The sequence below is a fragment of the Mesoplodon mirus genome, assembly GCF_964341445.2.
Source record: "Mesoplodon mirus genome assembly, chromosome: 12".
Classification (NCBI taxonomy): domain Eukaryota; kingdom Metazoa; phylum Chordata; class Mammalia; order Artiodactyla; family Ziphiidae; genus Mesoplodon; species Mesoplodon mirus.
This window is the reverse complement of record NC_138988.1, coordinates 77,865,244-77,892,156: the sequence shown is the minus strand read 5'-3', so window position 1 is coordinate 77,892,156 and position 26,913 is coordinate 77,865,244. Positions and strand designations below refer to the sequence as shown.

General features: G+C 42.1%; 1 protein-coding gene across 1 annotated transcript in view; it reads left to right on the top strand.

Annotated features, from left to right (window-relative positions):
• The first annotated feature begins 13,621 nt into the window (after window positions 1–13,621).
• RCAN2 (regulator of calcineurin 2) overlaps window positions 13,622–26,913 on the top strand; it is a 266,217-nt gene continuing 252,925 nt past the window's right edge. The window contains exon 1 of the mRNA XM_082638014.1: window positions 13,622–13,773. The gene's annotated coding sequence lies outside the window, so the exon portion shown is untranslated. The remainder of the gene's footprint in view (window positions 13,774–26,913) is intronic.

Sequence of the window (26,913 nt, the reverse complement as noted above, 5' to 3'; positions counted from 1 at the left end):
CTACTGCATGTGGCTTAGAGCAAAGCTTCTCAAATTCAGTGTGCACACAAATCACCTGGGGATCGTGTTAAAATACACAATCTGACTCAGGAGGTCTGGGGTGGGTCTTGACACTTTGCATTTTTAGCCAGTTTCCAGGTGATGCTGATGCAGCTGGTCCAGGGACAGCACTTGGAGAATCAAGATCTACTCTTAGAGAGTAAGAATGAGTTGTTGTCAGTGTTCTGCTTTTGTCTTCGGACTGTATAGGAGCCTGCCCAGACATAGGCCGGCTTCCAGGGGGTAAGGGCACAGGGAGTTGCTGGACCAGATAAAAATACTAAGTCATTGAATATTACCTACCATCTGGCAGGAGCTGTTCTAAGTCTGTTACGTGTAGGCTCTAGTTGGAAACCTATAACAAGTCTGAAAGGTAAACAATGTTATTAGTTCCATGTTGTATGTAAGAAAACTGAGTAACTTCCTTAAAGTCACAGGATGTGGTAAAGCAAGGATTCAAATCTCAGGCTGTTACCTGTCCGCTGTGCTGTCTGAACAACTGGGATGGAATATACTTGCAGTCCTGTCTCTTTACTGAGTTATTTTCCCATATTCTCTTGATTTTTTTCTTCTATGAATGGGAATATAAGGGTTTACTAAACAAAGTGGAAATAACATATATACTTCACTATGTGTTTTTTTTTTTTGAGGGTTGAATTAAATAACACATGTAAAACATTCAGCATACTGTCTGACACAGCAGGAGGTTTAGAAAACTATTATTTTTTAAATGGTTGTTTCCGAGACCCCAAAAACCAGAGGTTCTAGAACGAGACTTCCTTTTTCTCCCTACCCAAAACAATTCCCCAGTATTCTTATACAGATGTCTAGGAAGATGCTGGGGCTGGGGAATTTTTGTTGTGTATTATCTGGAATAATTTTTGCTTTTGTTTTCTTTTTTTCAGTTTGACTTTCTTTTTTCTGAGGCAGTGGAAGCAAAAGTTTCTATTCGTATCATGGTCAGAGAACTGAATCCCATTAAAGTTATATGGCAGTGGTTAGATCTTCTCGAGGTTCTTAAAGCCAAGTCCAGATGCACCCCCAGCACATCACAGGGACACACTATCCTAACAGATAGAATGGAGGACCTGTATCAAATTCTATCAGGTATCACCAATCCCAAACCAAAGCTAGCTGTTAGTAACCACATTTCCTTACTTCTTTTCTTCTACATAGTATTACCTTGGGGAGAAAGGGGTTCTATCAAATAAACAATAGATTTTGCTCTGAGTTAAATTCAAGCCTATGATTGTGCTTGTTAAGATTAAGTGTACTGACAAATGAATCTACATACAAAACCAAAACAGACACACAGACACAGAAAACAAACTTATGGCTACCAAAGGGAAGTGGCGGGGGGAGAGACAAATTAGGAGTATGGGATTAACAGATACACACTACGATACGTAAAATAGATAAGCAACAAGGATTTACTGTATAGCACAGGGAGTTATAGTCAATATCTTGTAATAACCTATAATGGAATATAATCTGAAAAAAATAACTGAATCATTATACTGTACACCTGAAACTAACACAATATTGTAAATCAACTATACTTCAGTTTAAAAAAAGATTGTGGGGGCTTCCCTGGTGGCGCAGTGGTTGAGAGTCCGCCTGCCGGTGCAGGGGACACGGGTTCGTGCCCTGGTCTGGGAAGATCCCACATGCCGTGAAGCGGCTGGGCCCGTGAGCCATGGTCACTGAGACTGCACGTCCAGAGCCTGTGCTCCACAACGGGAGAGGCCACAACAGTGAGAGGCCCGCGTACCGCAAAAAAATAAAAAATAAAAAAATAAAAAAAGATTGTGTATTGATTCCTTTTAAAGGTTTTTTCTTGAAATAACTTCAAATCCTATTAAATTATCTTATTCTTTCCTCTCTTTGCTTTCCATGTCAAAATTCTGATTAATAATAAAGTTATTAATAATGTTACTATTATTATTATTTTACCACTTTGATCCTTAATATGCTATGTGCTGATAAATATCTCGTTGACATTTATCAACTTAACTCAATGAGCTATTTCCCAAATGAAGTTTGATGGTGAGCAAGTAAAAATTAAATGAAATACATTTAATTTAATAAGAATGAAATGAAACTGTAATTTATCAGCCTTGGTTCTTCTTGGTGCATCTTTGGGCCAGGGATGAGATGAGTTTTCAGTATTTTACTTCCAAGTATGGAAAAGGTAGAACAGTTGGCAACCTGGAAAATCTTTTCACGGGGAAGTAGAGGGAACTATTTTTATTGAAATCTAGAATATTAGATCTAGAAAAAAGTGAAAGATTTTATGAGCAACTCCCCTTCCCCAACATTTTACACATGAGGAAACTGAGGCTCAGAGAACCTAGCCTTATGTCACATGGCTAATTAATTAATAGCCAAGGAGAAACAAAAAAATTTCTCTTTTCTACCTTTTAGCGGCAATTTTTTATGGCCCTCATTTCATATTCATCCTCAAACTATTATTGTAGGTATATTAGGGAAGGTAGTTGCAGTTGCCTTAAAGTTCAAAGGAGAGGTTGTGTAATAGTATTCCCAAAATCCAGGTAAAATGATATCAGAGGGAAGGGTACAAGCACTGCTGATTGTCTGTACCTGATCCAGGAAACTCTGAGCTAAGGTCTGGGGCAGCTCTTGACTGCCCTGGTGAAGGGAGTAAAGATTTCATTGGATTGCGAGTAGTTTTCCTTCAGTGATAACTGTGTCTTTCTACCATGTGACCAGTAGCCACCAGATTGTATGTGTGTGTGTTTGTGTGTGTGTGTGCATTTATGTGTGTCCCATGTGTCTGTGTGTGTGTGTGTGTGTGTGTGTGTGTGTGTGTGTGTGTGTGTAGGGATGGAGGAGAACCAAGGCTTGTCTCTGATGCCCCCCCAGCAGTCACTATGCTCCCATAGTCTCCAGTTCCAGGCTGGGTGGGTCCTAGTTCCATTTCCCACGGACGTCCGTGCAGAGCATCTGAACTGCTATTTCAGAGACAGAATGTTCCAAATCAGGTCTTGTGTTTTGGCAGAGGAATGGAACCCTCTTTTCTAATATTACTTCTGTGGGAAAGTGTTTTCTGAGTTCCAAACAACTCAACTTACAAATACATTTTTGGAAGATAACCCGTGTATATATATATATATATATATATATATATATATATATATGTGTGTGTGTGTGTGTGTGTGTGTGTGTGTGTGTGTGTGTGTGTATGCAGTAAGGACTGCCTGTTCTGGGGGTAAAAATACTTATCATGTACATCTCAGTGGTGATAAGAAAGTGATATGGGAGCTGCTGATGTTGTCTGGTGGTATTTGGGAGATTGCAATTACAAAAGGCTTTGCAGAAGCAGTGATTGAAAAGGTAACAAAGCTGAGTGGTAGGTCATCCACATTCTAGAGCCAGACTGCCTGGACTCAAAGACCAGCTCTACCATTCACCAACTTAGATCTCTGTCAAGTTACTTAAACTTTCTGTGCCTCAATTTTCTCATCTTCCAAATGGAGAGAATCTTAGGACTTACCTCAGAGAGTGGTGAAAATTCAATGAGCTGATGTAGGTAAAGTGCTTAGCACAGTGGTCTCAAGCTTTAGCAAGCATAAGAACCCCCTGGAAGTTTTGCTAAAACACGAGTTTCTGGGTCCCACTCCAAGTTTCCAAGTCGATAGACTGGGGGCAGGCCCAAGAATGTGCATTTCTAACAATTTCCCCAGGGTGATGCCAACGTTGGTCCCGGGACAACTCTCTGAGAATACTTCGAATTATAGTAAGCAGCACTTGTTACTATTATTTTCAGTTGATCTTTAGTGGAAGAATTTGAGAGTGTCACGTAAAGGCACGCAGGCAGAGGGAACTGCCAGTGCATAGCCCGGAAGGTTAAAAGCAGAGGGCATGCGCCAGGAGCAGAGAGAAACAGGCTGGCGGAGAGATGCACGGCACTGTGGCCTCCAGACTCTGAAGAACCTGACCCCATGTAAGTATAGATATTATCCGAGAGTGACCAGAGAGTCTATTATCAGCCATTAGCACCTTAGCACAAATTAATTTATCGGAGTAGTCTGTCATTTTGTCAAGCCCTGGAGGAATCTGACTCATGCCTGGCAAATTAGGATGACCCTGAAAGATTCGTCCTCCTTTGGAAAATCAACACACACCAGTGAGTCTCAGGCATCTTTGAGGGCACTCACTTGTCCAGGTCCCTGTGGGGGAACCTGCCTCACCAGGGGACTTGTGGATCTGTGATCATACCTAGTATCAACCTACTGGCATCTGTACACTCATACTTCTGATATCCCAAACCATCTTGCTTTTACTTGCAGACTTAAAAAAAATACAATAACCTTGGAAGGCTTATAATGTCATATTTATCTGTCTATCTATCTGTGAATATTTTCCACACAATGAACAACAAAAAAAACTCATTTATAGACACATTTTCCACTCCATGGACTGTCCAGAGAGCTAAAAACAAAGCACAACCCATCCATCTTTTTGTGTCTGTGATTTTTTTTTTCCCTCTTGGGCAAACCAAGTTCTTCATGAGTTCTAGTTTCACAGCCCATTCCCATACTGCAGTCCCTTGCACATTCTTGTTTCTATGAAGGAAACACAGATCAGCTTAGCTGCCCTGTGGCTCTTCCCGTGCATGTCATTCTACCTAACACTTTTATCTGTACAACGTTACACACTCCAGACACTCCAAAGCCCAGTAAGAGCCAACAAGGGCAATGGTGGCTTTCATCCTGGCGTGGTGAACATGGGGCCACGGTGAAAGCAGACTCGACTATTTTGGGCATGGCACGCTGTAACGAATGGAAAAAGAGAAATCAGAGACCAGCAGTTTTCCTCTGCCATCTGAACAATAACATGGATGTGTCATGCTAAAACGAAGAGAGAGAGTTAGATGGAGGGAAACTGCTTTAACTGCTGCAAGAAAATGAAAAGAGGAGGAGGTTTTGCGTGTAGAAGAATCATTTATAGGAGAAAATGCTCTGGTAGGGAAAGAGACAGAAAACCCAAGGCTCAGTTTGCAACTGACGGCCTTTCGATTGCTCTTCAACTGTAGAATACTCTTGTAGGTGTAGAGTGTGTGTGTGTGTGTGTGTGTGTGTGTATGAGACAGAAAAAGAGACAGGGCCATACAACCTGTGCAGAAGGGCCCTGTACTTGATTTAATGCTCTGCCGTCATTTTCCTGAAATTCTTAATATTTTTTGATCCACGGACCCTGGGTCCCCCAAATTATGTAGCGGGTTCCAGAGAGAAAGTTAGCGCTACTGAGTTAAGATGGTTGAAAAAGGGCATAATTGTTTTTTCATATTCTTAATTGCAAAAGACTATTCTTCTGCAAAAGTGTGCCTCAACTTACCTGGAGAAACTTTTCTTCCTACTTCCTGTGTTACCCCTGTGCTTTGTTCACATGAAGTCCTCATAGTTTCCAACATAGGCATGGTCATTGGACTTCTCTTGCCTTAGAGCAGAACTCAGCAAACTTCTTCTGGAAGGAGCCAGATAGCAAGTATTTTCAGCTTTAGGGGTCTTGAGGTCTCTATTGCAACTACAACTGCAAAAGCAGTCATAGAAAATACATAAATAAAGGAGTGTGACTGTGTTCCAGTAAAACTTGATTGGCAAAACCAGGTGGGGGCTGGATTTGGCCTGGGGGCCATAATCTCATGACCTCTACCTTAGAGCATTCTTTTCTTTTGATGATGACGATGATGAAACAGATGATGATGATGATAACGATGATGATGGCTAAAATGGATTGAGGCCAGACACTGGGTCAAATGCTTTATAAGCCTTACGGTATTTAATTTTCACAACAATGTAGGGTATGATTACCATTATCTCGACTTGACAGATGAGAAAACTGACATTGAGAGGAGTAAAGTGATTGATTTATTCAAGGATATCCAGCTAGTAAAAAGAGGAGGTGAGATCAAACTTGAGACCTGTGATAAGCCCCAGGGTTCCCAGACCTTCACTTCTCATATCTGGGGCACTTGTCTCTTGCCTGAAATTCAGCCCCATCCTGGTCTCTAGAACTGATCAACACTTTAAGTGAGAAGGATGTTGTAAAGAACTTCAGCCTCGTTGATACAACCCACTATCAAGCTGTCCTTACAATCTCCCGAGCCTCTTGGTTTCCAAGGACCAGTCCCCACCTTAGGATTCTGATGATGGGGTCTCTGTCTTGTCCTGGGTTCCATTTCTTCAAGCTTTTTTTGTTTAAGATAAGCCACGTTCTTTATGTGAGATTTCTTGATGACAACAACGTGCTTGGACAGTTATTTTTCTGCTGTGGTGTTATTTTGAGACCACAAGGGACTTTTGGACTGGACTTGCCCAGTGTTAGAGCCGATCTCTTTCCTCCTCTGCCCTCATTTATTCTCCCATCTCCATGCTTGGTCAACCTTTGCCCCTCTGTCTGCCTTGTGTTAACAGGGCCAAAGCTGACCTCGCCAGAGGTAGTGTGGTTCTCCCCACTTAAAAGGTCCACCACCTTCTTATTTTCCTCTCCAAATTCAATTCATTTTTGAAGCCCAGCCCAAGTCTCCCCATCTCTATATCTTCCCACACCACTCCAGTACTTTGTACTCCAGTACAAAATTCCTTTCTTTCAATGCCCATCATCTAGCCCCATCTTTTAGTTTTCTCTAGTTGTCTTGGGAGCTTAACACTTATTTCATTTTTCTTTCAAAAGCCCTTTGAAAGAACTCATATTACTTTTGCTGATTTTCCACTTGTGGAAAATGTGGTAGACATTCTTAGGTACTGGGTATTATTGATGATTATTGGGGATTGTTGATGGGCTGGTTATTGTGTGAGGTTGCCAAGATGAGGGAGGAATCATCTATCACAGGTACCTTATCTCACTAGAGAGGAAGGAAGAAGCAGCCCTGACAGCTAGGATCTGCCAGGTGTGATCAGTTTGGCCTTGATGTTCTCCTGTTGAATATACACAGTTTCACAAAATATCCTAGGACCACGAGGGATCAAGATAAAAGCAAGATTTTCTGCACTAACAGCTAAACAGAGACAAAAATGTGAACATTGTCCAAACTCCAAAAATGATCACATTCCCCTATTCTGACTAATATGAGTGATGGCTGCTTCTTGACCAATGACACCAGTGATAGCCTTACTTCATTCTTCCCACCTTATAGATAAGGTTTATTAATATACCCAAGGAAAACAGTACCCCTGCTTTTTTTTTTTTTTTTTTTTGAGGTACGCGGGCCTCTCACGGTTGTGGCCTCTCCCGTTGTGGAGCACAGGCTCTGGACCCGCAGGCTCAGCGGCCATGGCTCACGGGCCCAGCCGCTCCGCAGCATGTGGGATCTTCCCAGACCGGGGCACGAACCCGTGTCCCCTGCATCGGCGGGCGGACTCTCAACCACTGCGCCACCAGGGAAGCCCTACCCCTGCTTTTTAATAGCATCCAATCTAGAGCAAAGTACGGCTTCCTTAAACCCTCCCCCAGATCACTTAAGACAAGTCCAAACCCTGTAAGTCCTTCCTAATGTCTTATTGCCATGTCCCACCATCTCCATGGTGTGTACCCTTCCTCATTGCAAAGAGCAATAAACCCAACTTGTTTAATTACAGGTGTGTTCTTAATGGTCTTTGGCTGGAGGATGCTGACACCAGAGATTCCTTGAGCTATAAGAGACACACTCAGTCATCTTGACTTTATTTTTTCCAGGGAGTGTGTGTGTTCTCCCCCACCCAAGAATATCTCTCAAGTCATTGAGAGCAACCAAATACTTTGCTATAGGATCACTGTCTCTGTTCCCTGCTTTGATGAGCCCTTTCCACCTCTCCACTCTACTCTAAAGGCTGCCAAGAAAAGACTAAAACAGATTAACTTAGAATGCTTGGAAAAGTGTTTCTTCCCTTCTTTTTCCACTTCCATTTCCATGACATGAGAAACTGTAAACCCAGAATGATATATATGATAGCTTCCACTTTCAGACCAGATCTGTCCTGCTCCAGTTTAATTTAAAATCCAGCCCATCTTTATTTTTGCTACTGTAAAGCATGGACTACTATATAGAGGAGCATGCATCTTGCTTACATGGCATTACAACTAATCTAAATCTATAAGGAATAGCCTGACATTGAGATGGGCTACAAAGTACTTTTCTAGTAATAAATGTGGCACCAGATGAGCGAGCTTGATGCAGGAGAAAGAACAGTTAGTTGATTGAGACTGAGAAGACTGGAATTTTAGTTGGAGTGTTACACAAACCATCACTTTGACCTCAGGAAAGCCATATTCTGTTAGCCTAAATTCCTTATCAACGGTTAAACATTGATTGAAAGCATACTCCATGCCAGGTGGTAGGATAAGTTGCTTGGGACATCCATTAGGTCATTTGCAAACAGTGTAATGTGACAGGCATAATAAAGGGACATGTGAAAAAGAACTCCAGAAGCCCTGAGGAGGAAGGCCTGACTCACCCTCCATGGTCACTGAAAGTGGCAGCATTTTCCTAGACACAAAAGACCCCAAGGTCTTGAACCAGGCTACTTGAGTTTCACTCTAGCTCAATTTACCAGGGTTAGGCAAACTATCTGTGCTTTGGTCTCCTCACCTATAAAATGGAAATAATAGTTGTACTTAACTCATAGGGTATTATCAAGATTACATTAATGTATAAATACGAACTGCAGAGTGATTGGTACTCAGTAACCACTTAAAAACATATTTAATGTTATTGTTTTTGTTATTAGTAGTGATATGTAATCTTCAAATTTTCTCATAAATCCAAACCCCTATAATCTCTCCTAGTGCAGAAGCAAAGAGTCTGAAGTCCTGTCTTTGAAAAAGATATAAGCATGTATCTTTGGAAAACCTGAAATCCTTCCTGGGTCACAAGTGATAAAGAATAAGTTGAGTCTGGACTATCTTGTACCAGAGAGTTAGAAAACACTCAGTTATGGTGATGTGCCAATGGACACAGAAGTCAGCTTGAAGGGGCTCCCACTGGCCAAATCTGGGGGGATGAGCATCAAAATAAGTAATGATAGTAACAGATTATGACCCATTAAATAAACTAGGAGTCTGTGAGTGCACATTTATATTACTAAATAGTTAAATGAGGAGAAGAAAAACTTTTCCTTTCAGTAGAATGCTAACTAATGCAAAAGAAATGATAGAAGTAGAAAAACATGAATGTGACAAGTCAATATCACGTGCCATACATAGGCTGCAATAAGAACACAGCACCACTTTGGTGATGTTCCGGAGTACATCTTATAACCTCAGTGTAAGGAAACATCAAACCCAAATAGAGGTACATTCTATACAATGACTAGCAAATAAACTCAAAGCTGTCAAGGTCATTGTTTCAGATTGAAGGAGATTAAAGAAACATGACAACTGGGTGAAAAGCAGTATCCTCTCTTGGATCCTTTTATAAAATGGGTCTGACAAAGGGTGTATAAGAGTTCTTTGTATTATCCTTGCAAATTTTCTGTAAGTTTGAAATTGTTTCAAAACAAAAGAAAAAAAGTACAGCTATCAGGAATACTATGTAGCTATAAAAAATAATGTTGTTGACACTAAAAGCATAAGCAACAACCATAACAAAAATAGATAAATTGGACTTCGTCAAAATTCAAAACTTTTATACTTCATAGTGAGGACACTATCAAGAAAAAGACAACTCACAGAATGGGAGAAGATATTCGCAAATCATGTGTCTGACAACGGATTCATATCCAGAATATATAAAGGACTCTTACACTCCACACACACAGACACACAGACACACAGACACACACACAAAGAAAAACCACCCAATTAAAACATGGGCAAAGGTAAAAAAAAAAGAGAAATACTCTGGCATAAATTTAATAAAATATGTACATAATCTATGTGAGGAAAACTATAAAGCTCTGGTGAAAGAAATCAGAAAAACTAGATAAATGGAGAGATATGCCATGTCTGTTGATAATAAGACTAAGTATGGAAAGATGTCAGTTCTTCCCAACTTGATCTTTAGATTCAATGCAATCCCAATCAAAATCCCAGCAAGTTATTTTGTGGATATTGACAAACTGATTCTAAAGTTTATATGAAGCGGCACAAAGACCAGAATAGCCAACACAATTTTAAAGGAGAAGAACAAAATCAGAGCATTGACACTACCTGATTTCAAGACTTACTGTAAAGCTACAGTAATCAAGGCAGTGTGATATTGGTGAACGAATAGATAAATAGATCAATGGAATAGAATAGGTAGTCCAGAAATAGACCCAGATAAATATGTATAGTCAACTGATCTTTGACAAAGGAGCAAAGGCTAAACAATGGGGAAAAGATTGTCTTTTCAATGAATGGTGCTGGAACAACTGGATATCCACACGCAAAAAATAAAAAATAAATAGAATAATCTAGATACTGAACTTATACATGTTACGAAAATTAACTCAAAATAGATCATAGACCTAAACATAAAATGCAAAACTATAAAATTCCTAGGAGATAATATAGAAGAAAACCTAGATGACTTCTGGTATGATGAAGGCTCTTTAGATAAAACACCAAAGGCACGATCCATGAAATAAATCCATAAGCTGGACTTCATTAAAATTAAAAACTTTTGCTGAGCAAAAGACACCGTCAAGGGGATGAGAAGACAAGGCACAGATTTGGAGAAATTATTAACAAAATACATATCTGATATAGGACTGTTGTTCAAATTATAAAAGAACTCTTAAAACAGAAAGGAACAATAAGAACAATAAGAAAACAAACAGCTCAGTTAGGAAACGGGTGGAAAATCTGAACAGACACCTCACCAAAGAAGATCTATGGATGGCAAATAAGCATATGAAAAAATGTTCCACATCTTATGTCATTAGGAAACTGTAAATAAAAGCAAAAATGAGATACCACTACATGCCTATTAGAATGGCAAAATTCCAAAATACTTACAATACCAAATGCTGGTGAGGATGTGAAGCAACAAGAAATCTCATTCATTACTGGCAGGGATGCAAACTGGTATAGCCACTTTGGAAGACAGTATTTGGTGGTTTCTTACAAAACATATTCTTATAATATGATCCAGAAATCACGCTCCTCAGTATTTACCCAAGTGAGTTGAAACTTATGTTCACGCAGAACACATGGAGGAAACTTAGCTGCATATTGCTAAAGGAAAGAAGCCAATCTGAAAATTCTATACAGTATGCTGTATGATTCGTACTATATGACATTCTGAAAAAGGCAAAACTATGGAGACGGTTAAAAATGTCAGTGGTTGCCAAGGGTTAGCGGGGAGGTAAGGATGAATAGGAGGGGCAGGGAGGATATTTAAGGCAGTGAAACTGTCATGTAAGAGACTATAATGGTGGATATGTCATTATATGTTTGTCAAAACTCAAAGAATGTACAACACCTAAAAGTGACCCCTCGTGTAAACTCTGGACTTTGGTTGATAATTATGTGTCATTGTCAGTTCATCTTTTGTAACAAATGCACCACTCTGGTGGGGGATGTTGATGATGGGGGAGGCTGTGCATGTGTGGGGCAGGGGGGATATGAGAAATCTCTGTACCTTCCACTCAATGTTACTGAACCTTAAACTTAAAAAAAAAAAGTCTATTAAGAAAATAAGAACACCTGTATCTGAGTGGTAAGAAAATGACCACGTTCATTTTTGTGACAGCTAACATATATTGAGTGCTACTGTGTGCCAGGCATTGGGCTAAGTGCTTTACATGTATTACTTCATTGAATTCTCACATTAAATCTTGTGTTTTTCCAACTTTGCAAAATTTCTACAGTAAATATATTATTTCTGTACCCAGAAAAATTTATTTGTAAACATATATGTACATAATAGATCCTATTAAGGTGAAGGTCTTCAGGTTGGTGAAGATTCTAGGACCTACTTACTGTGAAATTTTGTTCAAAGGATTGAGGATGTTTTACTTGGAAATGGGGGCTTAGAGTGGGTGATGATGGCTATCTTCACATATTTGAAAGACAGTCAGTTGGAAAAGGAATTGGACACTGTCTTTATTGCTTCAAAAAGTGAACTAGAGTGAAAATCCTAGGAGAGTAATTTTGGGCTTAACATAGGATGCTCTTCCAAACAATTCTATCCAAAAAAGTAATTCATCTAATCAGTGAATATATATGGATTTGTGCATCTAGAAGTTTGGAAGAGTAGGAGTCCGAGGTCATTTTCAACTCTGAAATTCTGTCTTTATTTATATTTAATGCAGATTAATCAGAGAGAAGAGCCAAGGTCTACCTTTTCTGTTTTGTTTTGTTTTTCAAAGAGGATGCAATTTGTCAGCCTTGGAAAAAACAATGTGGTGCCTGGGTGAGCAAAGAATAATTGTGAAACTTACAAGTTGCTTCGATGCAATTTTAACATTGTTATCAGGAAACAAAAGGGCATAAAAAGCACAGGGAAAAAGGCCTATTTATGTAGCATTTAGAAAGATGACAGAACGCAAAGCTGATTTATATCTTATTCATTCCCTCCCTCAGGTTGGTGCACACCCCCCCGCCCCTCCCCCACCCTCACCCGCCGCCCTTCTTCCTTCAGTTTTTCCCACTTCCCTTATTATAATTTTTTTTACATTATTGGCATTCTCTTGCCATGAGACTCAACTCTATCCGTACGGGTGACACCCATAAGCCAAGGCTCTGAACTGCTTTATTTTGTAAAGCAGAGACCTCTACCGGGGTTAAGTTTGTTGAGCAACAGATCTACCCAAGATTCTGTTTCACATTCAGCCTTTTACTGTACGATACCGTAGGATGCCACCCACTCCTGTGTCACAGGCTCTCACACAGTAGGAGTCCTTGAAGCCCTCAGTCCAAAGGTCTGGTGGCTGGGAAACCTGGCAAAGCCACGGCCCGCGCAGGGCACCTTCCCCCGCGAGGGAGGGGCGGGGCCGGGGAGCCAGCCACCCAGTGCCTGCGCCCACCCGGCGCAGGGTCCCAGAACCCTCCCTCGAGGGGCTTCTCGACCTTTCCTCTGTTAGCCGGAGTAGGGGGGCTCCATCAGCTCAGTATTCCCCACCCACAGTTTGCTTCTCTATCAGCTTCTTCCCGGCTGTCGCTGCCCAGCCACCCTTAGCTTCAGCATCAGCCCCCTGCCCACTCCGACTCCCAAGGAAGCCACCACCCCGGCCGTGACCCCGAGGAGCCCCTCCCCCCGGGACTTCTACGGACCGTCTCCTGAACTCGGTCCCCAGAGGGTCTTCACCCCCTCCTGGGCATCGGGGCGGAGGGCAGGGGGAGTGCCCGGGAAGGGGAGTGCGTGAGGGACCGGGAAGGGCGCGGGGTCAGGTGGGAGGGGAGGAGAGGAGGCCAGACAGGGGCTCTCGGTTTCCCGGGGTCTGATTGGAGGTTGGCGCGATGAGTCGGAGCTGGGGGCGCGCCCATCTCCGCTGGCTCCTGACAGAGCCGCCGGCTCGGCCCCTCCCCGGAGCCGCTTTGTCCCGGGTGACGGCCGCTGAGGTTGCGGCGAGGAGCTGACGGGAGGCAGAGACCCGCGGACCCACGGAGCCGGAGCCGGAGCCCGGGAGGCGGGGCGCGCCGCGCACGGCCCCACGCCCAGGCCCGCGGGCACCGCGCCCGTCCCCGCGCGCTCTCGGCCCGGCCGCCAGGTGAGCAGCCGCGCCACGCCAGCAGTCGCCGGCTCCGCCGACCGGCCGACCGCCCAGCAGTCGCCTCCGCCTCCACAGACGCATCGCGGACGACCAGCAGGTCGGTTATATAACGGCGCCGGCCCTCTCGCCCCGGCACCCTGTCCTGTCCTGTCCTGTCCTGCCGGGGCTGCGCGCGGCGCCCGGGCCGGGCCGGGGGACCGCGGCGGGGGGCGGCCGAGAGCCGGCGGGGTAAGGGGCTGGGCCGGGGGCGGTGGCCGTGGCGGCGGGTGGTCTCCAGATCCAGTTCTCAGTTCCCGCGGCGGCCGTGGGGGCCGAGGTCCCTTGACCCCCTCTAGAGGGCGCGGGTCTCAAGGAGCCCCTTCTCCAGTCCTAGTGGCCCACGGGTTCGTCTTTCTAGTAGCAGCAGCAGGTGCATAAGTGGAGGAGCGGGAATGACGCCTGTGGTCCCGGGACTGAGATTTGGAGAGGGGATTAGGGGAGGTGGTCCGAACGCAGAGAGCAAACGGGAAATCGGAGCCTCTTTTCCCAGTGCTTTAAGGAAAGTGCTGGGGAGGGGAAGGTGCTTTGAGACGCAGCGGGCTGGGAATTGTCCTGCCTGGGATTAGCGGGCTTGGGTCATCTAAAAATAACTTCAAGTTTGAAAAGTGAAATAGAAGGGAGAGCAGTGTGCCGAGTTCCTCCTGCCTGTGGGATGCTTCTCTCTAGAAGTCACTAGAGGGAACAGGCAAATCCCAGCTGCCTGATCCCTCGGCTGCCTCCTGGTTTCACTGGTTTCCAGGGTGTCTCCGTTTGACTTTAGTTAATGATTTATTCTCCTAGGCACTGCTGTCTTTGTCTTATCCCAAAATGAATTTTAGCAGAGTGCATGCTTTGAATCTTTCCTATTTAGTACATTAGGATAGAAGTGTTCAGTGGACATCTAATGAGTCTGCTGCCTACGCTTTTTTTTTTTTTTTTGAAGTATCCTTTCAGTAAAAACAAAATTTTCTGAGCTCCCTTTAACATATATCCCACAACTGGAGATGAAAGATGCTAGAGCATTCCAGTCCACCCTTCTCTCTTCCCTAAGCCAGAATCCCACTTGTCATACGGAGGGGAGGCTTTAGGAAAAGTAGGACATTTTAAATAACGCAGCTCAACTTTCACACATATTACATCAACACAAAACACAGGCAAATGTATCACAGGCACAGGGCAACACCTGCTAACTGACCCCCTCCATTCCAGGAACACAATGAAGTAAAAAATAGAACTACCATATGACCCAGCAATCCCACTACTGGGCATATACCCTGAGAAAACCATAACTCAAAAAGAGTCATGTACCAAAATGTTCATTCCAGCTCTATTTACAATAGCCAGGATGTGGAAGCAACCTAAGTGTCCATCAACAGATGAATGGATAAAGAAGATGTGGCACATATATACAATGGAATATTACTCAGCCATAAAAAGAAACAAAATTGAGTTATTTGTAGTGAGGTGGATGGACCTAGAGTCTGTCATACAGAGTGAAGTAAGTCAGAAGGAGAAAAACAAATACCGTATGCTAACACATATGTATGGAATCTAAGAAAAAAAAATGGTCATGAAGAACCTAGGGGTAAGATGGGAATAAAGACACAGACCTACTAGAGAATGGACTTGAGGTTATGGGGAGGGGGAAGGGTAAGCTGTGACAAAGTGAGAGAATGGCATGGACATATATACACTACCAAACGCAAAATAGATAGCTAGTGGGAAACAGCCGCATAGCACAGGGAGATCAGCTCAGTGCTTTGTGACCACCTAGAGGGGTGGGATAGGGAGGGTGGGAGGGAGGGAGACGCAAGAGGGAAGAGATATGGGAACATATGTATATGTATAACTGATTCACTTTGTTATAAAGCAGAAACTAACACACCATTGTAAAGCAATTATACTCCAATAAAGATGTTAAAAAAAAAGAAAAGAAAAGCCTAAAAGCTAGAAAGGATCAAGAAGCAGATAAGCATCGACTGTGGAACAAGGCAGGGGAGTGAACATTTGGCTGCTTTTCAGTCTCCCATTGATTTTCTTTAGCCTTAGAGCTATTTTCTTAAGTACAATCAGTCACTGCCTTGAGTTAGTCTAAAATGTGAGTTGCTCTTTGCTTTCAAATCCACTGCAAATCGAATCAGCATTTACTGAGCACCTACTACTTGAGTCCAGTCCGTAGAATTTTATGAGGGAATGTGTCCTCAACTAAAGCTACAGGATTCCAGGAGCTTTCCAAATGCCTTGTTTGCAGCTCCTGCAGAACCCAACGAAATTAGGGAGGATGTGGCTCTCTCTCTCCAGTGATGAACAGTTAACAGGCATAAGTGGGAACTTGAGAGCTTTGTCATTTGCAAGTACGCATCACACTCTTTTAAAACCTACTCGCATAATCGTTTGCAGTTAGTCATGTATGTTATAGGAATTAGCTTTATTGAGATCAACTTTGTCGCTGAGGTCTCATTTTCCCATTCCTTTTATTTTCTGTACCATCCACTCAGTTTACTCAGCAGTTAATTTGTTAAGTACCTACTGTGTGCTAGGTAGTCCCTGTGTCAGAGGCTACAAGAATGAGGCCCATGTTGTTCAGAAATCAATCTAGCAGAAAAGGATCAGAAAATTAAGTCATAAAGATCAGCATGGTGAGTGTTTAGTGGAGATAGGAACAAGCTCAGTGAGAGCCCGGGGAAGGAAGGGTTCAGTGAATCTGGAAGAGCTTGCAGAGAAGTTCACGTTCAGACCGCATCTCTATAGAGAAGGAGCTAGGTGTTCCACGTTGAAGGAAAGGTCACGTTCAAAGAACTTGTAGGTGTTCTGCAGTGAGGAGGTGGCAGGAGAGTTTGGGAGGAGGTGTTTCAGTGAGCCTGGGCTATGAATATACCTTGCAGAGGAGGAGAAGCCATGCAGCCTGTATGGGAGAAATGATTTGATCTAATTCATCTTGCAAAAGTTACTTTGGAGGCGGTGAGTAGGTGGGCTTGCAAAGAGGAACGAGCTCAGATTTTAGACCACTAAAGCGGTCCAGACCAAAAAAAAAAAAAAGTAAAATTAATTGTGCCTGAACCAGGTAGAATTGGGAAAGAGAAGAGAGATCTACAGAAAACCATTTCAGAGAGAGAATCAGTGGCTCTAGGTCACCAAGTTGCTGGTAGTGTGGAAGGAGAAGCTTAAGATGTTTAGATGGATGGTCAGGCTTTGTACTGAGATAGGAAGTCACAGAGAATGATTAGGTTGAAGAAAGATGGGGACTTTTAACTGAAACTTTTCCTCTAAGATCAGGAACAAGACAAGGACGCCCACTCTTGCCCCTTTTCTTTAGTACAGTACTGGAAGTCCTAGCCATAGCATTTAGGCAAGAAAAAAAAAGGCATTCAAGTCAGAAAGGAAGAAGTAAAACTATCTCTATTTGCAAATGATATGATATTATACATAGAAATCCCTAAAGACTCTACTAAAAGACCGTTAGGACCAGTAAACAAATTCAGTAAAATTGAAGGATATAAAATCAATTCACAAACATCAGTTGCATTTCTATACACTAAAATAGCAAACTATCAGAAAGAGAAATTAAGAAAGCAATCCCATTTGTAACTGCATCCTAAAGAATAAAATACCTAGGAATAAATTTAATCAAGGGGGTGAAAGACTTGTTCCCTGAAAACTATGACAATAATGAAAGAAACTGAAGAAGACACAAATACGTGCTGGTGAGAATGTGGAGAAAAGGGAACCCTCCTACACTGTTGGTGGGAATGTAAACTGGTGCAGCCACTATGGAAAACGGTATGGAGGTTCCTCAAAAAACTAAAAATAGAACTACCACATGATCCAGCAATCCCACTTTTGGGTATTCATCCAAAGAAAATGAAAATACTAACTTGAAAAGATATCTGCACCTCCATGTTCATTACAGCATTTTTTATACAAGCCACGATATGGAAACAGCTTAAATGGCCATTGGTGGATGAGCGGATAAGGAAAATCTGGTATATATGTATATACAATGGAATATTATTCAGCCATAAAAAGGAGACCCTGCCATTTGCAACAACATGGGTGGACCTTGATGACATTGTGCTAAGTGAATAAGTCAGAGAAAGATAAGTACTGTGTGATCTCACTTATATGTAGAGTCTAAAAAAATCAAACTCATAAATACAGAGGATAGATTGTTGTTGCCAGAGGCAAGGGGCGGAGGATGGGCAAAATGGGTGAAGGTGGTCAAAAGGTACAAACTTCAGTTATAAGATACAGATGTTCTGGGGGTATAATGTACAGCATGGTGACTATAGTTAACAATACTGTATTGTATATTTGAAAGTTGCTAAGAGAGTAGATCTTAAAAGTTCTCATTATAAGGAAAAAAATTTGTAACTATGTAAGATGGTAGATGTCAACTAAACTTATTATGATGATCATTTCACAATATATACATACACCTAAAACTAATACAGTGTTGGGCTTCCCTGGTGACACAGTGGTTGAGAGTCCGCCTGCCGATGCAGGGGACACGGGTTCGTACCCCAGTCTGGGAAGATCCCACATGCTGCAGAGCGGCTGGGCCCGTGAGCCATGGCCGCTGAGCCTGCGCGTCCGGAGCCTGTGCTCCACAACAGGAGAGGCCACAACAGTGAGAGGCCCGTGTACGGAAAAAAGAAAAAGAAAAAAAAAACAAACCTAATACAGTGTTTTATGTTAATTATATCTCAGTAAAACGGTGGAGGGCGGGGAAGGAAGTATGGTTGATCCTTGAACAACACGGGTTTGAACTGTGATTAGAGATCACAATGTATGGAATCAAAAGACCTGGGGTTTGAGTCTTGATTCTCTCCAAACTGTTTCAGCTTCCTGCCCTTGGGTGAGTCATTTACCAATTCCTTTGTTTTCGAGGCAGAGATAGCAAGACTCAAATTTTCCTCTTGGAAGGGGGTATGTGTAGCGCCCTTAACCCCCGAGTTGTACAAGTGTCAACTATAAAATGAAAAAGAGTTGTTTTGAGAAAGGTGGGGAATTTTGACTTTGAACATCCAAATAAAAATACTCTGTAGGCACTTTTATTCTCAAAGGTAATTTCTTCATTCCTGGTGCTAACTTCCATTCATCTGACTCACCTTCATTCCTGAGACTGTCTAGTGCTGCCTTTGGAGAAGAAGGAAATGATTTGATAGCAGGAAGTTGTTGCTGCCTTCTTCTCCCAGATTGAAAGTATTAACTGTCAATTATCTGAACTAGTAGTAGTAATAATGGTAATAATTCAAACGATAACAAAAATATGTAACATTTATTCAGTGCTTACTTTATGCCAAGCATAAAGAAGGTGGAGCTCTACACAGATGATCATGTTTGATCCTCATGATAACCTTATGAGGCGGATACTATTATTCTCATATGATGGATAAGGAACCCAAGGCAAAGAGAGGGTACCTTATCTAGGTCACACAGTTAGTAAGAAGGGCACCCAGGGGGCTCCCCTGGTGGCGCAGTGGTTGAGAGTCCGCCTGCCGATGCAGGGGACGCGGGTTCGTGCCCCCGTCCGGGAGGATCCCACATGCTGCGGAGCGGCTGGGCCCGTGAGCCATGGCTGCTGAGCCTGCGCGTCCGGAGCCTGCGCGTCCGGAGCCTGTGCTCCGCAACGGGAGAGGCCACAACAGTGAGAGGCCCGCGTACCGCAAAAAAAAAAAAAAAAAAGAAGGGCACCCAGGGTTCAAGCTCAGGCAGTCTGGCCAGCACTCTGAATAGCCAGTGTGAATTAATAACCTTGAAATCATTCCTATTTAGCCTAGAATGTGTATTTTTACCCTGTGTTTGAATGTTTGTAGCTGATGCCATAAAAGAGGATGGGAGTGAGTGAGAAGTTCTGGCTCTCATCCCGGCCCTGCACTTCATTTGTTGGGTGACCTCTGCAAAGTCCCATCCCCTCTCAGGCTTTAGTTATATTAAATCTGCATATTCATGGGGGAAGAGGTTGACTAGATGGTCTCTAAAGAGTCTGGGCATTCTGAAGTCCTGCCATCCTGTCTCAAATTTTACTACTCGAGCCATAGATTTGGGTTAAAATCATGCCTGCCTGGTCCCTTTCAGAATAGGAATGGGACCTGTTCCTATTCTAAGAGGATGAACTCAAGTGGTGGCCTGTCCTTAACAGCTTGATGGTAACTGGTCCATAGTGCCAGAGCTGATGGGGGTGCCTAAGGTTGGGGGAGCCCAGTTCAGGCAGGGGACACCCAGATGAGCACCGCAGTGGAGGAATCTCCGTAGTCACTGTCCAGTTTCTGTATTTTAGATGTGTCACTTAACTTCTATGAGACTTAGTTTCCTTATCTCTGAATAATGGGGGTGATGAATACATGTGTTGTAAGGTTGTTTGTTGTACGGATCAAAACAGATTACATAGAGCAGGCACTGCACACGAGTCTGCCCCATTGAAGATGCTCAGTGAGTTGTGGGGGGGGGGTCCTCACCCCTCACCACCCAGGATAACAGACATGCAGAAAAGGGAGGTAGAGTATTTCCAAAGATAAACTGCTCCTACTTCACAGTTATGCTAAGGACCACCCTTTAGTGATCATCATTTCTCTCTCTCTCTCTCTTAGAAAGTAGTATATATTGGGAATATGAAAACACACAGCCCATTAAATACCTTTCAAAATATGCATCTCAAGTATTCATTGATAAATTACCCTCTTAGATATGAAAAATTGTCAACATGCCACAACACAAAGTTTTACACTCTTCTTTTGTCAGATAAATAGCCCAAGAAGGCTTCCCTGGTGGCGCAGTGGCTGAGAGTCCGCCTGCCGATGCAGGGGACATGGGTTCGTGCCCCGGTTTGGGAAGATCCCACATGCCGCGGAGCGGCTGGGCCCGTGAGCCATGGTCGCTGGGCCTGCGCATCCGCAGCCTGTGCTCCACAACGGGAGAGGCCACAGCAGTGAGAGGCCCATGTACCGCAAGAAAAAAAAAAAAAGGCCAAGATTGCTGTAAAGAAATAGTATTGCTTAGGGTTGGTGGTCCTGGATTCCCCGATTATGGCACCAAGTGTAAAGGAGACCGAGTTACTTCCCAATCTGAGTGTGTCTGCACATGCCGTGCTTCTAACTTGGAGAACTTTCTGCCTTTGCCTATAAAATGTTCACTGTCCTGTATCTTTTCTTTTATATTACCAACTGCCAGGTGTCATGCTGTAGGTAAAATTAATTAATCGAGTTGAGGATTTTTTCAAAAGGTGGAAGCAGACTTAAACTCAGTTGAAGCTGTTTTGAAGTCCCTTAAAACATATGTGTGATTGTGAATGGTACTTTCTAGAAGTTAAAGACAAACTTCCAAAAATAGCTCAAACTTCCTGCAGTTCAGAATGCCTGCAGAAAATGTTTTCTATAGTCAGGATGGGAAGGGACTTATTTTCATATCTGTTTTCCCCATATCCACTCACTTTGAAACAGGGATGAAACATGGGGTTCCAGAGCTTTGGAATGTATGCATAAGAAGATGCTGGAATGGTAGCTGTTGGACAAAAGAACTGTGTAGTTTGAGAGCTGTATCCTAGTCTTTATTACCGTTGCTTTAGTTCTTTGTGGGAATCACTGCTTTATTGTCTCATGCAATTGAGATATGCCTGCTACAAAGTATTATACGTTCTGTAAGGGCTTGAGCCATGCCTTAATGTTCCTCTTACAGTGTTGGGAATAAAGTATAAAAAGTGTGGACTTGGTGTGAAACAACCTGGCTTCACAGCCTGGCTTCACAGCCTGGCTTCACAGCCTGGCACTGTCACTTCCCAGCTATGTAACCTTGAGCTTCCCATTGACCTAACAGTCACAGGAGCTGGCATTTGTTGAATGCTGCCCCTGTTCCAAACACGATGCTGAGCAGGCTGCATACGGTATCTCATTTAATCCTTACAACAACTCCCCCACATGGGTATTATCATCACTATTTACAGAGGAGCACGCCTCGAGGATGGGGGTCTGAACCACTCAGAGCCCAGACTCTTGAGTTGCCATTTTCTTATGGGTACAATCAGGAAAATAATCCTTGACCTCCCCGCCTTACAGAGTCGTGAGGGTGAAATGCTATGGGTCTTTGAAGATGCGCTGAAACACGGAATGTGTTAAGGATGATTGTCATAGAAGGGACCTCCCAAGAGATCAGATACATTTGGGTCTGGTATAGCACCAGGTCTGTGAGGGGAAAGAAGTCCACAATATATAAAATGCTTTTATAGAATGCATTTTTTCTTATTTTTTAATTATATTTATTTCTGAATTGAAGTATAGTTGATTTACAATGTGGTGTTAGTTTCAGGTGTACTAAAGTGATTCGGTTATACATATATATGTGTCTATCCATATATATTCTTTATCAGATTATTTTCCCACATAGATTATTACAAAATATTGAGTATAGTTCCCTGTGCTATGCAGTAGGTCCTTCTTGTGTATCTATTTTATATATAGGAGTGTGTATATGTTACTCCCAAACTTCTTATTTATCTCTCACCCCTTTCCCCTTTGGAAACCTTTAAGTTTGTTTTCAATGTCTGTAAGTGTATTTCTGTTTTGTACATAAGTTCATTTGTATCTTTTTTTTAGATTCCACATATAAGTGATATCATATGATATTTGTCTTAGAATGCATTAAGAAAACTGTATTTCCTTGCCCTGTTCTTTGGTAGTTTGTGTTATGATGCCTGTTTCTTTCAAGGGTAACTTGCTTGTTGTCAGTGCCAAGACTAAACCAGGCTGTTCCAGGAGGAAGCTGACCAGGCCGTGGAACTGGGTCCTGCTGGTGAAGGGGGGTTAGAGAGCATGGTTTACAGAGAAGAGGTAGCTGCCAGAGGAGTATTTCAGTATAAACAAGGAAGTCAGAAAGTCAAAGACAAGGTCAAGGGAGGCATAGGCATGATGTGGAGGGCAGGAAATCATCACCAGGTTTTTTTTTTGTTTGTTTGTTTTGTTTTGTTTTGTTTTATACAACTTTATTGGAGTATAATTGCTTCACAATGGTGTGTTAGTTTTTGCTTTATAACAAAGTGAATCAGTTATATATATACATATGTTCCCATATCCCTTCCCTCTTGCGTCTCCCTCCCTCCCACCCTCCCTATCCCACCCCTCCAGTCGGTCACAAAGCACCGAGCTGATCTCCCTGTGCTATGTGGCTGCTTCCCACTAGCTATCTACCTTACGTTTGGCAGTATATATATGTCCATGCCTCTCTCTCGATTTGTCACAGCTTACCCTTCGCCCTCCCCATATCCTCAAGTCCATTTTCAAGTAGGTCTGTGTATTTATTCCTGTTTTACCCCTAGGTTCTTCGTGACATTTTTTTTTCTTAAATTCCATATATATGTGTTAGCATACGGTATTTGTTTTTCTCTTTCTGACTTACTTCACTCTGTATGACAGACTCTAGGTCTATCCACCTCATTACAAATAATTCAATTTCGTTTCTTTTTATGGCTGAGTAATATTCCATTGTATATATGTGCCACATCTTCTTTATCCATTCATCCGTTGATGGACACTTAGGTTGTTTCCATCTCTGGGCTATTGTAAATAGAGCTGGAATGAACATTTTGGTACATGACTCTTTTTGAATTATGGTTTTCTCAGGGTACATGCCCAGTAGTGGGATTGCTGGGTCATATGGTAGTTCTATTTGTAGTTTTTTAAGGAACCTCCATACTGTTCTCCATAGTGGCTGTACCAATTCACATTCCCACCAGCAGTGCAAGAGGGTTCCCTTTTCTCCACACCCTCTCCAGCATTTATTGTTTCTAGATTTTTTTTTTTTTTTTTTTTTTTTTTTTTTTTTTTTGCGGTATGCGGGCCTCTCACTGTTGTGGCCTCCCCCGTTGCGGAGCACAGGCTCCGGACACGCAGGCTCAGCGGCCATGGCTCACGGGCCCAGCCGCTCCGCGGCATATGGGATCCTCCCAGACCGGGGCACGAACCCGTATCCCCTGCATCGGCAGGCGGACTCTCAACCACTGCGCCACCAGGGAGGCCCTGTTTCTAGATTTTTTGATGATGGCCATTCTGAGTGGTGTGAGATGATATCTCATTGTAGTTTTGATTTGCATTTCTCTAATGATTAATGATGTTGAGCATTCTTTCATGTGTTTGTTGGCAGTCTGTATATCTTCTTTGGAGAAATGTCTATTTAGGTCTTCTGCCCATTTTTGGATTGGTTTGTTTGTTTTTTTGCTGTTGAGCTGCATGAGCTGCTTGTAAATTTTGGAGATTCATCCTTTGTCAGTTGCTTCATTTGCAAATATTTTCTCCCATTCTGAGGGTTGTCTTTTGGTCTTGTTTATGGTTTCCTTTGCTGTGCAAAAGCTTTGAAGTTTCATTAGGTCCCATTTGTTAATTTTTGTTTTTATTTCCATTTCTCTAGGAGGTGGGTCAAAAAGGATCTTGCTGTGATTTAGGTCATAGAGTGTTTTGCCTATGTTTTCCTCTAAGAGTTTGATAGTGTCTGGCCTTACATTTAGGTCTTTAATCCATTTTGAGCTTATTTTTGTGTATGGTGTTAGGGAGTGATCTAATCTCATACTTTTACATGTACCTGTCCAGTTTTCCCAGCACCACTTATTGAAGAGGCTGTCCTTTCTCCACTGTACATTCCTGCCTCCTTTATCAAAGATAAGGTGACCATATGTGCGTGGGTTTATCTCTGGGCTTTCTATCCCATCACCAGGTTTTACATCAAGCGTGAGTGACAGGTGAGACATGGCATCTGCTCAAGAAGGCTAGAGGTATTTCCTAGTGTCTGCTGCGGTCTGTCCACTCAGCAGGGAAACCAGGGACCCTCTGCCCTGATTTTAAAAAATATTTTCTTTTTCTTAGACGTATGTGCTTTCTATAAAATTTTTGGAAGACATAAAATAGTATAACAAGAGAAAATTAAAATCACACATATTACTATGAGCAAATGATAATTACTACACATATTTTGGTGTATTTCCTTTCAGTCTTTTTGATATGCATATTTTTGTGAAATCAGGATCATACTGAGCATAGAGTTTTGCATCCTGTGCACTTCATCAAACATTTTAAATAACTTTTCACGTCAACAGTCTTTATGAGCATCATTTTCAGTAGCCACACAGAATTCCCACGGATGATATTGCCAAATTCATTTACCTTCTCCCCTGTAACATTTAGATGGTTACCAATTATCCAGAATATTAAAAATAATACTTTGATGAACATCTTTGATTGTCATTTTCTCTATATTTTGGATCATTTGCTCAGGCTAGGTGGCTAGAAGTGGAATTATTGGCTCAAATAGATGGACCTTCTTAAGGCTTTCTCTGTATTTTGACATTGCTTTTAATTGTCTTTCCAGGAGGTTGTACTAATTAACGGTCCCACAAGCAATGTATGAGAATTTAGTTCTCACCTCTGCCCCGCTTGTAAGCACTCTTTATGTAAGGGGTGGCTGGTATTCATGCTTTTCGAAGATGACCCCCACTGCTTACCCAGCACTTCAAGGAAGTTGGGCTTTCTTTGTGGCAGTTAAGGATGGGTGGGTCAGCGTCTGGTAGATCTCACATGCTTGAGTGTTTGTAGGAGAGCTGACTTGGGTGGATTAGCTTCTTTCCTGGTGGCTCTGTTATCAGAGACCTGGCATATGGATGTGTGTAACTCGAGCTAGTAAAGCTGACTTAAACTAAATAGAATGAAACAACCTCTGCTTAAGTGAGAAATAGTTCAGCGTGCCTTTCAAATCCTGAAAAATTAACAGCAAATATGCATGCTTATTTGCATTAGTTCTGTTGTTGCTTTCCTTGGTTTTGACTGGTTCCCCTTCCACTGATGGCAGAGCCTCTGGGGCAAGCTCCAGACAGGTATGTCTCTTTTTTCACCTTCCATGAAATGAGATATGAAGCAGAGTAAATCATTTTGAAGAAATAACTAGAATAATCAATTGGAATCTTCTTAAAAGTCACTTAAATGGTCATTATTCTAGGATTTTAATTTAATGACTAATCAAATTCCTCTTTCCCCAGAAAGCCTCTGCATTCATTCTTAGGCTACCATCAACTATGTTGATTATATTGACCAATTTATTGAGGTAAACAGCCAATGTGAATTATTTTCCCCCATAAAATTATCTGAAATACAGGCTCAATTAATATAATTTATTTTTATTTTGACTTCTGTAGCTAATTAAAGATAAAAGCCAAGTGATGAGGTCTGGCCAAGTGTTTTGTATAAACAAAGTACAATTTATACTTCTCTTTTGAGGTTTAATCCTTTGTACAGAAATAAATTATTTATTTGGTTACAGGTATCATCATATGAATTTTGAAATGGAGGATGGTAAATACAGATAAATTAATGGTAGTTCAAACAAAATTTTATTTGTTTAAAAGCAAAGTCTCAGCCTTGACAAGGCAAGTGAAAGCAAAGAACTAATTCATGAATATGTTAACTTTTTCCTGCTGTGGGCATTAATGATATTCATTTGATCTTTTCTGATATACAAACAACCATTTATAAAAAGGTTAAATTTTGGTCAGGGAGGATATTCAGCAACTGACATATCATAAATGTGTTTATTCGGTATCTTTTATTTTCTTATTTTTCTGTCTCTTGGTGATTTCTGTTCCACACACAGCTGTTGTTTAGTATTAAACTTCAGAATTTGACAAGGTGACATTTAGGTGAAGCTCTAACTTGAAATATTTGCTTGGTCAGATTTTCAACGCATACCTTCTGACCTTGTGTCCAAGTGCCACAGCTCACGCGGGGATTCTTTTTTTTGATTGAAGTATAGTTGATTTACAATGCTGTGTTAGTTTCAGGTGTACAGCAAAGTGATTCAGTTATATGTACACATATATATGTATTCTTTTTCAGATTCTTTTTCATTATAGGTTATTACAAGGTATTGAATATAGTTCCCTGTACTATGCAGTAGGTCCTTGTTATTTATCTATTTTATATATAATAGTGTGTATCCGTGGATATTCTTGGCTTACAAGCTGGACCTTGGTTTGGTTCTGCCTCTTGTGATATCACGGATGGGGAGAGGGGATCTCCTTCTCGTTCTGGTTCCCAATCACACTGAGAGATCCGGTATCATTCTGGAAGGTCCGGAAGGTTTTTGCAAGCCCCAAAGATGTGCAAACTGATTTGGAAAGGTTGTGCTGGGTGGAGGTGAGATAAATGTTAAACCCAAACAGCCCCTAGATCCAAATTACTTTGATTCC